The sequence below is a fragment of the Bos taurus genome, chromosome 4 (genome assembly GCF_002263795.3).
Source record: "Bos taurus isolate L1 Dominette 01449 registration number 42190680 breed Hereford chromosome 4, ARS-UCD2.0, whole genome shotgun sequence".
In the NCBI taxonomy this organism is placed as follows: domain Eukaryota; kingdom Metazoa; phylum Chordata; class Mammalia; order Artiodactyla; family Bovidae; genus Bos; species Bos taurus.
This window is the reverse complement of record NC_037331.1, coordinates 78,015,952-78,031,442: the sequence shown is the minus strand read 5'-3', so window position 1 is coordinate 78,031,442 and position 15,491 is coordinate 78,015,952.

Below are 15,491 nucleotides of genomic sequence, written 5' to 3'. Positions count from 1 at the left end.
AAGGTACCCATAGGCTCATGGATTTATTTCTGGGCTTTCTATCTTGTTCCATTGGTCTATATTTCTGTTTTTGTGCCAGTACCATACTGTCTTGATGATTGTAGCTTTGTAGCGTAATCTGAAGTCAGGAAGGTTGATTCCCCAGCTCCATTCTTCTTTCTCAGACTGCTTTGGCTATTTGGGGTCTTTTGTGTTTCCATATGAATTGTGAAATTTTTTGCTCTAGTTCTGTGAAAAATGCCATTGGTAATTTGATAGGGATCACATTGAATCTGTAGATTGCATTTGGTAGTATAGTCATTTTCACAATATTGATTCTTCCTACCCAGGAACATGGAATATATCTCCATCTGTTTATGTCATCTTTGGTTTCTTTCATTAGTGTCTTATAATTTTCTGTGTACAGTTCTTTTGTCTCCTTAGGTAAGTTTATTCCTAGATATTTAATTCTTTTTGTTGCAGTGGTGAATGGGATTGATTCCTTAATTTCTCTTTCTGATTTTTCATTGTAAGTGTATAGAAATGCAAGTGATTTCTGTGTATTGATTTTGTATCCTGCAGCTTTGTTGGTATTTTTAAAGCTTGAATTTTGTCTTTTAACAGGGTTGCAAATGCTATTTTAATGTATTCACTTGCTTATTATGATTTGTCTACTGTTCATTTTTCATTTCTTTATGTTATCATTTTGAGGCTTTTAATATATGCATATATAATTTATGTGTGTGATTTAGTCTGTTGTATTTTGTTTATGAAGAATTTTAATCTTGAGCATATCTATTTTTCAATGAAATTGAGCATATCTGTTTTTCAGTGGGGTAACTTCTGTCAGCCCAAAACAGTGTGCTTGACCTCAACTCTGTCAACTGCTTTATGCTATTAAAAATATGGCCTATTAATTGTTTGCTTCTATCTTCTGAATTGAAGAAATGATTGAAATTTTGTTTTAAATTCTACTATTTATATATAAAAGTGATGTTTTAAAGTCTACATTTAAGTAGTTGAATGAATCCCTATTTTAAATTTTACTATAATTGGTCAAAAATTTTTTGATTACCTGTATACTTGTCTAGTCAAGGCTGTGGTTTTTCCAGTAGTCATGTGTGGATATGAGAGTTGGACTGTGAAGAAAGCTGAATGCCGAAGAATTGATGCTTTTGAAGTGTGGTGTTGGAGAAGACTCTTGAGAGTTCCTTGGACTGCAAGGAGATCCAACCAGTCCATTCTAAAGGAGATCAGCCTTGGATTTCTTTGGAAGGAATGATGCTAAAGCTGAAACTCTAGTACTTTGGCCACCTCATGCAAAGAGTTGACTCATTGGAAAAGACTGAAGCTGGGAGGGATTGGGGGCAGGAGGAGAAGTGGATGACAGAGGATGAGGGCTGGATGGCATCACCGACTTGATGGATGTGAGTTTGAGTGAATTCTGGGAGTTGGTGATGGACAGGGAGGCCTGGCGTGCTGCAATTCATGGGGTCTCAAAGAGTTGGACACGACTGAGCGACTGAACTGACTGAATGACTGATACTGATCTTATTTAATTACCAGAATCAGGACAGGAAATATGGTACACCATTACCTCCCACCTGATATCAGTTTTCTTGTCTTTATCAACCTAATTTACATCACATAATTATTATTTTATTGTGATTTTTTTCTTTAAGATCTATTTTAATAAGAGGATTAAAAAGATTTTTTTGCATTTGATGTAACTCTGCTTACCAAAGTCACACCAAATTCTACATAATTATTTTGTTTCAGTGCTTGTGGGTCATTCTATATTTCTTCCTTTTCACTTACACCTTGCTGCCTCGATGTATGTCTAATGGGAGTTTGGGGGGAGGGGAGTGGTACATAAGTGTTATATCTTGAGATATCGTCTGCCACCTTTACATGTGAATAACTTGAAAAGATAGAGAATTTTTATTTACAAAATATTTTGCCCTCCTCAATGCTCTTTCATTGTGTTTTAACATTTGATGTTGCAGAGTAGAAATCTGAGTCCAGCCAGACTTTATTCATTCTTTTGTTTTACTTATATTTCAAATCTGGCAACTTGTATTCATTTTGTATTATTGATAATTTAAAATTTAGCACATATTTAGGTGTAGAATTTTTATTCTTTTGAACATGAAGAATCCTCTAGATTTGTAGACCCAAGGATTACTTCATCCTGGGAAAGATTGTTTCTATAAGGTTTTTGATTTTTTGGTTCAAGTTTACTGCCATTCTCCCAAGGAACACATAACAGTTTTAAGGTAAACAGTCCTTTACCTGCTATCTATATAGTTTTCCTTTTTCTCTCATTTATTCTATTGTCATTTCATCTAGAATTTGACACTTTTTTCAGGGTTATCCTTTATATTATTACATCAATCTCTTTTTTTCTATAGTGTCTTTTCTCCCATTTTAGTCTACAATATGGATTTTTAATCTGCACTTGCATATGAAGTTTCCTTGAAATTTGATTGTTTCTCACTCTCCTTTTTACATCTCTACTTGCATCAGTTTTATTTTTTTTTCCCTCTTCTTATTTTCTTTGTCAACTTCACAAAGGCACCTAGGAAATACCTTCTAAATTTTAAAACTATTTTTTCAATAGAAGGTCATTTTATAGATCTGCTCTTTAATTTCTAGGAACAATATTCTCTCTTTCTTCAATTAAAGTATACTTTCAGAACTCCCATTTTTGTTTTCAGATTGTTTGTTCTATAAATCCTTTTGTTTTTGGATTGTTTGTTTTGTGAATCCTCAGATGGCCAGAGAGTTATCCAGTTTCAGTAGACACAGGGCAGCTAGAACATTATTATCCTTGCCGCTACTCATGTGATGGTTTCAGGATATAGATCTGAAAGTCAGGTGTGGGTTCAGTTCAGTTCAGTTCAGGTCAGTCGCTCAGTCATGTCTGACCCTTTATGATCCTATGAACCACAGCATGCCAGGCCTCCTTGTTCATCACCAACTCCCGGAGTTTACCCAAACTCATGTCCATTGAGTCGGTGATGCCATCCAGCCATCTCATCATCTGTCGTCCCCTTCTCCTCCTGCCCCCAAGCCCTCCCAGCATCAGGGTCTTTTCCAATGAGTCAACACTTTGCAGGAGGTGGCCAAAGTACTGGAGTTTCAGCTTCAGCATCAGTCCTTCCAATGAACACCCAGAACTAATCTCCTTTAGAATGGACTGCTTGGATCTCCTTGCAGTCCAGGGGACTCTCAAGAGTCTTTCCCAACACCACAGTTCAAAAGCATCCGTTCTTTGGCACTCAGCTTTCTTCACAGTCCAACTCTCACATGGAAAAATCATAGCCTTGACTAGACAGACCTTTGCTGGCAAAGTAATGTCTCTGCTTTTTAATATGCTGTCTAGGTTGTTCATAACTTTCCTTCCAAGGAGTAAGCATCTTTTGATTCAGTCTCCCCTTAATGTTCAGAACCTTGAAGGTGACCTGAGCCTGCAGGATTGTGGTTAAGTGTATGCGCCCTTTGACAGCTCAGGTTGTTTAACCAAATTAGAGACTCGGTTCGCAGTTTTTTGAACTAGCTTGTTTAAGTCTGTACTTCTACTCAAGTATCCACTGCTTCCACAGCTTGTCCTAGCTTGACTTTAATTCATAAAGCCTTTATCATGGATAAATAAGCATTCTGGAGAGTCATGCATCAATGGCTGGCCCTTCTATTCTCTATTATGACTATTCTGTGAAATAGATTCATACAGGGAGGGAAAGGCAGTTGCAAACCTTTCCTTAGCTAGCTCTGAAGATTGCAGGAAAAGTAGGGAGGGTCCAGAGTTTGATCTGACTTTACTTGGTGTCATATGATCTATGCTAGAGGATGGAGCTTGTGATGAATAGTCCAAGAATGTAATTCTCAGTCCTTTATATCAAAGATGTAATTGTTCAAGTCCTGCCAAGATTTTGGCCAATGTCTTTTATTTCTCAAAACTGTCATGTTTGGGGCCTCAATTCTCAATGTTTCTTTGTATGTATACTCTTTACAACAGTACCCTATGGATTCTTCCCAAATGGTGTGGGCTCTATTTCCCTACCCCTTGTGTCTGGGCTGGCCTTGTGATGGGCTACGGTCAAAAGAATATTGTAGAAGCTATAATGTGCCCATCCTGAGCCTAGACTTCAGAGGCTTCATGTACTTCTGCCCTGTCTCTTTAGCCCCAGCCACTGCTATGAGAATAAGCCTGAACTAATTTGTGAGAGGATGAGGGATCACTTGAAAGAGAGCCAGGTTGTCCCAGATGAAGTCATTGAAGATCAGCCAGTTCTCAGGAAACCTGTCAACTGTCCACATAAGTGAGCCCAGCTGAGATCAGCTTTAATTGGGCCCAGATCACCAATTTATAGCCAGTTTACAGACTCATGAGAAATAATACATGGTTGTAATTTTAATCTAGTAAGTCTTGGAATGTTTGTTAGGCAGCAATAACTAACTGATACTGCTACATTTAGGCACATAGTTGTTTAAAGATCCATGAAATTAGTGACAGATTGCACTTCAGATAAGTTGGAATGATTTACTTTCTCACCAGCAGAAATGCACTGTACCCTAACTAGCAGTTGTCTTCAATGTGTATTTTTTAGGTGCAACTTAATTAGTAAAATTGGTCTCTCAATTTAATTTTCACATACTTGATTCACAGGGCTGTTTTAAATATTTTTCGTGCATTCTTATTAATTTTAAATCATTGGCCAAAGCTTTTGAATGTCCTTTGTCCCTTTTTTCTTTTGTACACTTTTGTGCAAACACTTTTAAACTTAGCCATATGCATTACAGCATCCTGGAATCTTCAAATGGATGTTTAGGAACATTACTAGTAGAACAAACTAAGGAACATTAAATGCTGCTGTATATTAAGCACAGTGCTGTGAACTTCACATTTGTTATCCCACAGAACCCCAACAATTTTTTTTTCTCTTGAATTAATTTTTATTAACTAGACTTGAGTTTAAAGACTCTTGAGAGTCCCTTGGACTGCAAGGAGATCCAACCAGTCCATTCTGAAGGAGATCAGCCCTGGGATTTCTTTGGAAGGAATGATGCTAAAGCTGAAACTCCAGTACTTTGGCCACCTCATGCGAAGAGTTGACTCATTGGAAGAGACTCTGATGCTGGGAGGGGTTGGGGGCAGGAGGAGAAGGGGATGACAGAGGATGAGATGGCTGGATGGCATCACTGACTAGATGGACATGAGTCTGAGTGAACTCCGGGAGTTGGTGATGGACAGGGAGGCCTGGCGTGCTGCGATTCATGGGATCGCAAAGAGTCGGACACGACTGAGCGACTGAACTGAACTGAACTGAGTTTAAAGAGGGACACTAAGTAATTAATACATCATATCATTAAGAGCTAGATTTAGTCTGAGATCTTTCCCTTGAAAGTCTGTCTCTCTTGATTCTAAAAAAATGAGAAAACAAAAACAAAATAAAAAATGATGCAGGCCATGGCGGGAGGTGGCATAAATTCCACAGAGGACAAGCAGATTGTATTCCCTAAGCATAACCCATCGTGAGAAACAACTGGGCTGGATGAGGCACAAGCTGGAATCAAGATTCCCAGGAGAAATATCAATAACCTCAGATATGCAGATGACACCACACTTATGACAGAAAGCAAAGAAGAACTAGGAGCCTCTTGATGAAAATGAAAGAGGAGAGTGAAAAAGTTGGATTAAAACTCAACATTCAGAAAACTAAGATCATGGCATCTGGTCCCATCACTTCATGGCAAATAAATTGGGAAACAGTGGCTGACTTTATTTTTGTAGGGGGGGAGGTTCCAAAATCACTGCAGCCATGGTGATTGCAGCCATGAAATTAAAAGATGCTTGCTCCTTGGAAGAAAAATTGTGACCAACCTAGATAGCATATTAAAAAGTAGAGATATTACTTTGCCAACAAAGGTCCATCTAGTCAAAGAACTTCCCTGATGGCTCAAACGGTAAAGTGTCTGCCTGCAAGGCGGAAGACCTGGGTTCAATCCCTGGGTCAGGAAGATCCCCTGGAGAAGGAAATGGCAACCCACTTCAGTACTCTTGCCTGGAAAGTCCCATGGACAGAGGAGCCTGTTAGGCTACAGTCCATGGGGTCGCAAAGAGTCGGACACGACTGAGTGACTTCACTTTCACTTTCAGTCAAAGCTATGATTTTTCCAGTAGTCATGTATGAATGTGAGAGTTGGACTATAAAGAAAGCTGAGTGCTGAAGAATGGATGCTTTTGAATTGTAGTGTTGGAGAAGACTCTTAAGAGTCCCTTGGACTGCAAGGAGATGCGACCAGTCTATCCTAAAGGAAATCAGCCCTGAATATTCATTGGAAGGACTGATGCTGAAGCTGAAATTCCAATACTTTGGCGACCTGATGTGAAGAACTGACTCATTTGAAGACCCTGATGCTGGGAAATATTGAAGGCGGGAGAGAAGAGGACGACAGAGAATGAGATGGTTGGATGGCATCACTGATGTGATGGACATGAGTTTGAGTAAGCTCCGGGAATTGATGATGGACAGGGAAGCCTAGTGTGCTGCAGTCCATGGAGTCGCAGAGAGTCGGACACAACTGAGCGACTGAACTGAACTGACTGAACTGAACTGAAGTATAACCCTAACAATTTTTAAGGTAAATAATATAAATAACTCAAGTTTATACATAAAGGAAAATTTAATGTAAATAATTTTAAGAACTCGGAACAAGTAAATGGTAAAATCACATTAAAAAAAATTTTTTTTGGCTACGCCACACAGCATGCAGGACCAGGGATCAAACTCACATCCCCTGCATTGCAAGTGCTGAATTTTAACCACTGAACCACCAAGGGAAGTCCATAGAATCATATTTTAAAACCATATTGTTTGAAAATCCATACTCTTTACCACTATCCTCCTTTCCTAAATAGAGATGTTACACTTCTGAGGACAGAGCACCCAGTAACATTTGGTTTTGGTTTTTCTGTCTGGCTGTGTTTCAATGCCTAATCCATGCTATCATTAGTGAAAAATCCTTCTGGAGCATGATAAATTGTGATAAACATTCATATTTCATAATGGCCTGCCACTTTGTGCTCTTTAATAAGTTTTAAATATATAGAGGAAAACAACACAATGGGAAAGACTAGAGATCTCTTCAAGAAAATTAGAGATACCAAGGGAACATTTCATGCAAAGATGGGCTCGATAAAGGACAGAAATGGTACGGACCTAACAGAAGCAGAAGATATTAATACAATTCTGTGCAAGAATACACAGAAGAACTGTACAAAAAAGATCTTCATGACCCAGATAATCACGATAGTGTGATCACTGACCTAGAGCCAGACATCCTGGAATGTGAAGTCAAGTGGGCCTTAGAAAGCATCACTACAAACAAAGCTAGTGGAGGTGATGGAATTCCAGTTGAGGTATTTCAAATCCTGAAAGATGATGCTGTGGAAGTGCTGCACTCAATATGCCAGCAAATTTGGAAAACTCAGCAGTGGCCACAGGACTGGAAAAGGTCAGTTTTCATTCCAATCCCAAAGAAAGGCAATGCCAAAGAATGCTCAAACTACCGCACAATTGTACTCATCTCACATGCTAGTAAAGTAATGCTCAAAATTCTCCAAGCCAGGCTTCAGCAGTATGTGAACCGTGAACTTCCTGATGTTCAAGCTAGTTTTAGAAAAGGCAGAGGAACCAGAGATCAAATTGCCAACATCTGCTGGATCATGGAAAAAGCAAGAGAGTTCCAGAAAAACATCTATTTCTGCTTTATTGACTATGCCAAAGCCTTTGACTGTGTGGATCACAATAAACTGTGGGAAATTCTGAAAGAGATGGGAATACCAGACCACCTGATCTGCCTCTTGAGAAATTTGTATGCAGGTCAAGAAGCAACAGTTAGAACTGGACATGGAACAACAGACTGGTTCCAAATAGGAAAAGGAGTATGTCAAGGCTGTATATTGTCACCCTGTTTATTTAACTTCTATGCAGAGTACATCACGAGAAATGCTGGGCTGGAAGAAGCATAAGCTGGAATCAAGATTGCCAGGAGAAATATCAAGAACCTCAGATATGCAGATGACACCACCCTTATGGCAGAAAGTGAAGAGGAACTAAAAAGCCTCTTGATGAAAGTGAAAGTGGAGAGTGAAAAAGTTGGCTTAAAGCTCAACATTCACAAAACGAAGATCATGGCATCTGGTCCCATCACTTCATGGGAAATAGATGGGGAAACAGTGGAAACAGTGTCAGACTTTATTTTTCTGGGCTCCAAAATCACTGCAGATGGTGACTGCAGCCATGAAATTAAAAGACGCTTACTCCTTGGAAGGAAAGTTATGACCAACCTAGATAGCATATTCAAAAGCAGAGACATTACTTTGCCAACAAAGGTTCGTCTAGTCAAGGCTATGGTTTTTCCTGTGGTCATGTATGGATATGAGAGTTGGACTGTGAAGAAGGCTGAGCGCCGAAGAATTGATACTTTTGAACTGTGGTGTTGGAGAAGACTCTTGAGAGTCCCTTGGACTGCAAGGAGATCCAACCAGTCCATTCTGAAGGAGATCAGCCCTGGGATTTCTTTGGAAGGAATGATGCTAAAGCTGAAACTCCAGTACTTTGGCCACCTCATGGGAAGAGTTGACTCATTGGAAAAGACTCTGATGCTGGGAGGGATTGGGGTCAGGAGGACAAGGGCATGACAGAGAATGAGATGGCTGGATGGCATCACTGACTCGATGGACGTGAGTTTGGGTCAACTCTGGGAGTTGGTGATGGACAGGGCGGCCTGGCGTGCTGCAATTCATGGGGTCGCAAAGAGTCCGACACGACTGATTGACTGAACTGAACTGAACTGAAATATATATATTTATTTAGCTGCTCTGGGTCTTATTTGCAGCATGTAGAATCTGTATTTTGTTGCAGCATGCAAACTCCTAGTTACAGCATGTGTAATCTAGTTCCCTGACCAGGGATTGAACCTGTGTGCCCTGTACTGGCAGTACAGAGTCTTAGCCACTGGACAAGGGAAATGAAAGTAGCTCAGTTGTGTCCAACTCTGCGATCCTATGGACTGTAGCCTAACAGGCTCCTCTGTCCATGGAATTCTCCAGGCAAGAATACTGGTGTGGGTTGCCATTCCCTTCTCCAGGGGATCTTCCTGGCCCAGAGATCGAACCCAGGTCTCCCAGATTGTGGGCAGTTTACTATCTGAGCCACCAGGGAAGCCTCCGGATCACCAGGGAAGTCTCTTTAATAAGTATTTTGATGGAAAGGTGGGCGAGGGCAAAGTAGTCAACTGCCATTCTAACCTGACACTTCTGTTATCAAAACATTATAAACTTGAAGTCACAGGGAGGATTCCCAGGTGGCACAGTGGTAAAGAATCCACCTGCCAATGTAGGAGACGCAGGTTTGATCCCTGGGTTAGGAAGATTCCCTGGAGCAGGAAATGGCAACCCACTCCAGTATTCTTGCCTGAGAAATCCCATGAACAGAGGCTACAGTCCACAGGGTTGCAAAGAGTCGGAATGACTGAGCAGGAGCATATTTAGATTACAAATTTTGTTATTTGACTTCCAGACTTTAAAATCTTTATGGTTCTCCATTACTTACAGACTTAATTCTAAAATCTGGAGCAAGGAAAGTTTGGCCTTTTACAATCAGTCCCCAATCTTTCTTGCCAGTTATCCCAGAATCAACTCTCTCTTTTTTCCAGTTAATTTGAACTATTCAAATGTAACAGTTTTCAAGTACATTCTTCCTTCAGTCCCTATACTATTCTTGCTTCTTAGGATGCACTTCCCCATTTGTTCATTCAATGAACTCTTGTTCTTCTTTTAAAGCCTTCTTAGTGGAGGCCTCCAATTTGCCTGGCCATAATTAGCAAGCTTTCTCAGATTATAGACAGCACACCTCCATCTTAGCACTTACATCATATTGTACTTAAATATTTAACTTGACCACAAATTTGTATGCTCTCTAAGTATTATTCATCTTTAAAATGAAGCTCAGCAAAGATTAAATATTGAGTTAATTAATAACATTTAAATATACTCAAGAAATAGAAAAATAGCCAGTGAGAGAATACAAGCAAACAAGAGGTATACAGATTGAAAAAGACAAAACTTCCTCAATTCACAGACAACATAATTGTCTACATTGAAAATTCCAAGAGATCTACACAAAAGCTCCTTGAACTAATAAGTGAGTTTAGCAAAATCACAGGATACAAGGTAACTGTATCCCCCAAAAACTCCTATTTTTCTCCATTCTAGCAATGGACAAGTCTGTGTCAATCATGTATTCTATTTTCTATATTTCATGATGTCTTGACACCTTAGGGGACTTTAGGGGAGAGATTGCCCCTCCCAGGGCTAGCTAATTTCTAGAGGCAGAAAACAACTTTCCCACGAGCACATCTTTCATATACAAACCAATTCTGAGTCCATACTCCCAGTCATCTCCTATATCTAACTCTCACACATCAAGCCAGTATCTTTCCTGCTCCAAGTCACCGCTGGACCAAGTACAGAGTAACTCGGTCCCCCTGGCCCAGAGTCCACTGAAATTATTCACACCATCAAATCCTAAATTTGTTTAAATTTGCCTGCTCTGATTCCTCTACGCTTTCCTGCACAGAACAATATAGAAACTCTCTCTGGGCTGTGCCCTCCCCTTGCCCTTGTGCCCCTGTGCTTCCCCACATGGCTTCTCATGGCTCTTGTTTCTAGGGATCTGTGAGTATAAACTTCCGTGAAAATCAGTGTTGTCTCTGCATATCTCCATGTCCCTAACTGATTAAAATAAATCCCAGATACATTTTAATACAAGGTGAAATTCAAAATTAAAATTAGTGCCTTTTATAGTAGTACCAAATAAAATAAATGCTTAAGTAACAAAATATGTGTAGAATCTGAGTGCTGAAAACTTCAAATTCTGATGAGATCATAGAACCTAAGTAAATTCAGAAATATATTAATTTTGATATTTGGCAAAACTAATACAATTATGTAAAGTTTAAAAATAAAATTAGAAAAAAAATAAAAATAAAAATCACATTAAATCTAAAAAAAAAAGAAATATATTAATTTTATGGATTAGAATAAGAAGTGGGAAGACCATTAAAATATCAGTTTTTCTGAAATTTATCTATAAATTTAACATAGTCACAATCAAGACCCCAGTAGGAATTTTTTTTGTAGATACTGACAAACTGAATCTAAAATTTATAACACATGAATACATTTGTATGATAATAAAGCACAGAATTGAGAATAGCCAAAACATTTTGAAAAGAAGAACAAAATTGGAGGACTCACACTATCTGATTTTAAGACAGTATAAATCTATATAATTAAGATAGTGCAGTATTGGCAAAAGGATATATAGATCAGTGGTATAGAATAGAGATTCCAGAAAGAGATCAATACAAATTTGGTCATTTTATTTTTGAAAATTTTCAAAGGCAATTCAATTAAGAAAAGGTAGTCCTTTCAATAAATAATGCTGAAATAATTGGACATTTTATGTAAAAAACACACACAAAAAAAAAACCCCATGACTTCACCATAAAAATAAACAAATAATGGACCAAAGACCTAAGTGTAAAATTGAAAATTGTAAAACAAAACATAAACTCTTTGTAAACTTGAGTTATTCAAAGAGTTTTTAGGTATGATGCTAAAAGCTTACTTCATCAAAGAAAAAAGTTGATCAATTTAACTCCATTAACCTTAGAATCTTTGCTCTGTGAAAGATACTACCAAGAGAATGAAAAGGCATACCATTTCCCTGGGAGGAAGTATTTAGAGGTCACAAGTCTGACAAAAAACTTGTATCTAGAAAGGACAAAACACTTTCAAAAGTCACAATATGGAAGGAAATAATCCACTTAAAAGTGGGCAAAAGTTTTAAATAAACATTTCACCAAAAATGGAAAATAAGCTTTATGTGGATGCTCATCCTCACTAGTCATTAAGAAAATGCAAATTGAAATCACAAAAAGGTTCTACTCTACCCACACAACTGTCTGCATTTCAATGAGACAGAAAATTTCTTGAATATACTACAAATGTTACTACCTATCTTCTGACCTTGCCACATTCATCTGGGATACCCTGCCTTCCTTCACTGCCAGCTCCTACTGATTCTTTAATACTCGAGTTGGACACCATTGATTCCAAGAAGTCTTCTGTTAGAACTTTAGCCTCATCCCCTTCACTTGGGTCTGGATTAGGGCCTTGATGGCCCTCCATGTGATCCATCACTTCATGTGTCAAATATATAGTACTAACTGGTTTAATGGTGACGTGACTGTAGCCATGAAATTAAAAGACGCTTGCTTCTTGAAAGAAAATCTATGACAAACCTAGACAGCATATTAAAAAGCAAAGACAGCACTTTGCCCACAAAGGTCTGTATAGTCAAAGCTGTGGTTTTTCCAGTGGTCATGGGCAGATGTGAGAGTTGGACCATAAAGAAAGCTGAATGCTGAAGATGCTTTTGAATTGTGGTGCTGGAGAAGACTCTTGAGAATTCCTCAGACAGCAAGGAGATCAAACCAGTCAATCCTAAAGGAAATCAACCATGAATATTCATTGGAAGGACTGATGCTGAAGCTGAAGCTACAATCTTTTGGCTACCTGATGTGAGGAGACAACTTATTAGAAGAGCCAACTCACTGGTGAAGACCCTGATGCTCGAAAGATTGTCAGGAGAAGGGGGTGACAGAGGATGAGATGGTTGGATGGCATCACCAACTCAATGGACGTGAGTTTGAACAAACTCCAGGAGATAGTGAAGGGCAGGGAAGCCTGGCATGCTACAGTCTATGGGTTGCAAAGAGTCAGACATGACTTAGCAACTGAACAACAACAACTGGTTTAATTAGAGATTTTAATATTCTCAACTCTGATCTCCATTAAGTCAGAGATTCCATCTTCTTTAATATCTCCAGAAATTAGCATATTTTAAAAATTGTTGAGTGAGTGAATAAATTTACATGAGAAAAGTTCTGTGTTCCTTCATGTAATCTCAGCCTCTGCTTGACCTCCCTGTCCTAAATCGACCCAAGGTTTTCTTAATTGCCAAGACAGCCAATGACATTTTTCAGTCATGTGGAAGTATACTCACCCTTCAAAATTAAAATCCTTTTTTCCCTCATCGGAAAAGGTCTGCTTTCTCTGGGAACTTGCTCAACTGACCAAGTCAGAAACCTGCCTTCTGAATTATTATCCTAAGCCTTTGGACCAGGGGAGTCTTCAAATGCTAATTTTATATCATTGGCTAGAGTTAGTCCTGCAGAGACAGACTGTGTCAGACTTGGGAGCATTAGCACAACTCCAACAATACCACGTTTTTACTACTGACATTATGATGTAGGTCTGTTCCTTAAGGTGAAGCCCCTGGTCACCCCAAGTCATAGCTTCTTCAGCATTGTAGGCACCACTTGCTCTGTTTGCTTGTCTTTCCCTGCATGTAGCCTGAGATGGGCAGGCATGCCAACCCCTCCCTGCATCCTGCTGGACCCTGAATTATAAAAGATGGAAACACAAGGTTGCACCAGCATTATGATAGTACACAGAGTATGTATCAGTTCAGTTCAGTTCAGTCGCTCAGTTGTGTCCGACTCTTTTTGACCCCATGAATTGCAGCATGCCAGGCCTCCCTGTCCATCACCAACTCCCGGAGTTCACTCAAACTCACGTCCAACAAGTCGGTGATGCCTCATCTCATCCTCTGTCATCCCCTTCTCCTCCTGCCCCCAATCCCTCCCAGCATCAGAGTCTTTTCCAATGAGTCAACTCTTCACATGAGGTGGCCAAAATACTGGAGTTTCAGCTTTAGCATCAGTCCGTCCAAAGAAATCCCAGGGCTGATCTCCTTCAGAATGGACTGGATGGATCTCCTTGAAGTCCAACAGACTCTCAAGAGTCTTCTCCAACACTGCAGTTCAAAAGCATCAATTCTTCGGTGCTCAGTTTTCTTCACAGTCCAACTCTTACATCCATACGTGACCATTGGAAAAACCATAGCCTTGACTAGACGGACCTTTGTTGGCAAAGTAATATCTTTTCTTTGTAATATGCTATCTAGGTTGGTCATAACTTTTCCTTCCAAGGAGTAAGCGTCTTTTAATTTCATGGCTGCAATCAACCATCTGCCATGATTTTGGAGCCCAAAAAGATAAAGTCTGCCACTGTTTCCACTGTTTCCCCATCTATTTCCCATGAAGTGATGGGACCAGATGCCATAATCTTAGTTTTCTGAATGTTGAGCTTTAAGCCAACTTTTTCACTCTCCTTTTTCACTTTCATCAAGAGTCTTTTCAGTTCCTCTTCACTTTCTGCCATAAGGGTGGTGTCATCTGCATATCTGAAGTTATTGATATTTCTCCCGGCAATCTTGATTCCAGCTTGTGCTTCTTCCAGCCCAGAATTTCTCATGATGTACTCTGCATAAAAGTTAAATAAGACTTCTCCAAATACCCACATCATCTTACACCATTATGTGAGATTAGTATTGTTGGGGACATTGGGACTGTGACATTATTATTGTATTTTAACAGTTTTTGGAGTGTATTAGAGGCTTGGTAAATGTGACTAATAAATGGACGATTTCAAAATCCATGGCAAGTCGAGATTTCTCCACTAAATATGCCTCATTTAAGATTAGGGTAGCTGATGTCAGTTTACTTTAGATTTGAGGTTTTCTGGGGGAAGTGAGATGGTAAGGAAATTATAGAGCCCCATGTAGCCTTGTTTTTCACGTCCATAAAGTAAGATGATGCTATTCCCAGACCATGAGCAATAAACAAGATCATGTGAAATGAGAGAGAAACAGGACAAAATACAAGAGTGTGTATGTTGCCACTGGACTTGGCGTGTAGAAGGAGCTTGACAAGGACTTTACCTATTCAACACGTGAAAATGGGAAACTTTGTGTACTTTTGCCTTCAGTATAAGAAAAGAAGCTCTTCACTTCTTATAAAGCACAAATAAAGCACATCTCAGAATTGTTGCATCAGTAACTTTTATGAGAGATATAACTTGTCAATTTATCTCCTTGACAGAGAGAACAGAGAGAAGGATCTCTGAGCCAAGTTGATGCTTCATCACTGAAAGCAATGAGGTGAACATCCTGGTAATTAGTGGAGGCAAAGAATTATCCTTTTTTTTTAATTTGGGAAGAATGGTTTACTGGTTTTCTCCAAAATCTTGTCATTGGTTCTCTCTTTTAAAAAAAAAAAGATATAATTTTTAAAGGTTACTTTCTCTTTATAGTTATTATGAAATATTGGCTTTTATTAATTAAAGGGATTATCCTTTATTATGGTTTGGTGATCCTGTGCTAATTCAGAAATCGTGGATGCTGGTTTATGCAGAGTCCTTGTTTTTATGTAAGCTCTGGTTGGAAACATCACACAGTTGGTTGATATTGCTGTTTACTGCTGCAGCCTGCATTAGTTTGTTCTTGGAGGGTTTTTTTCACCTAGGAGTAATTGAA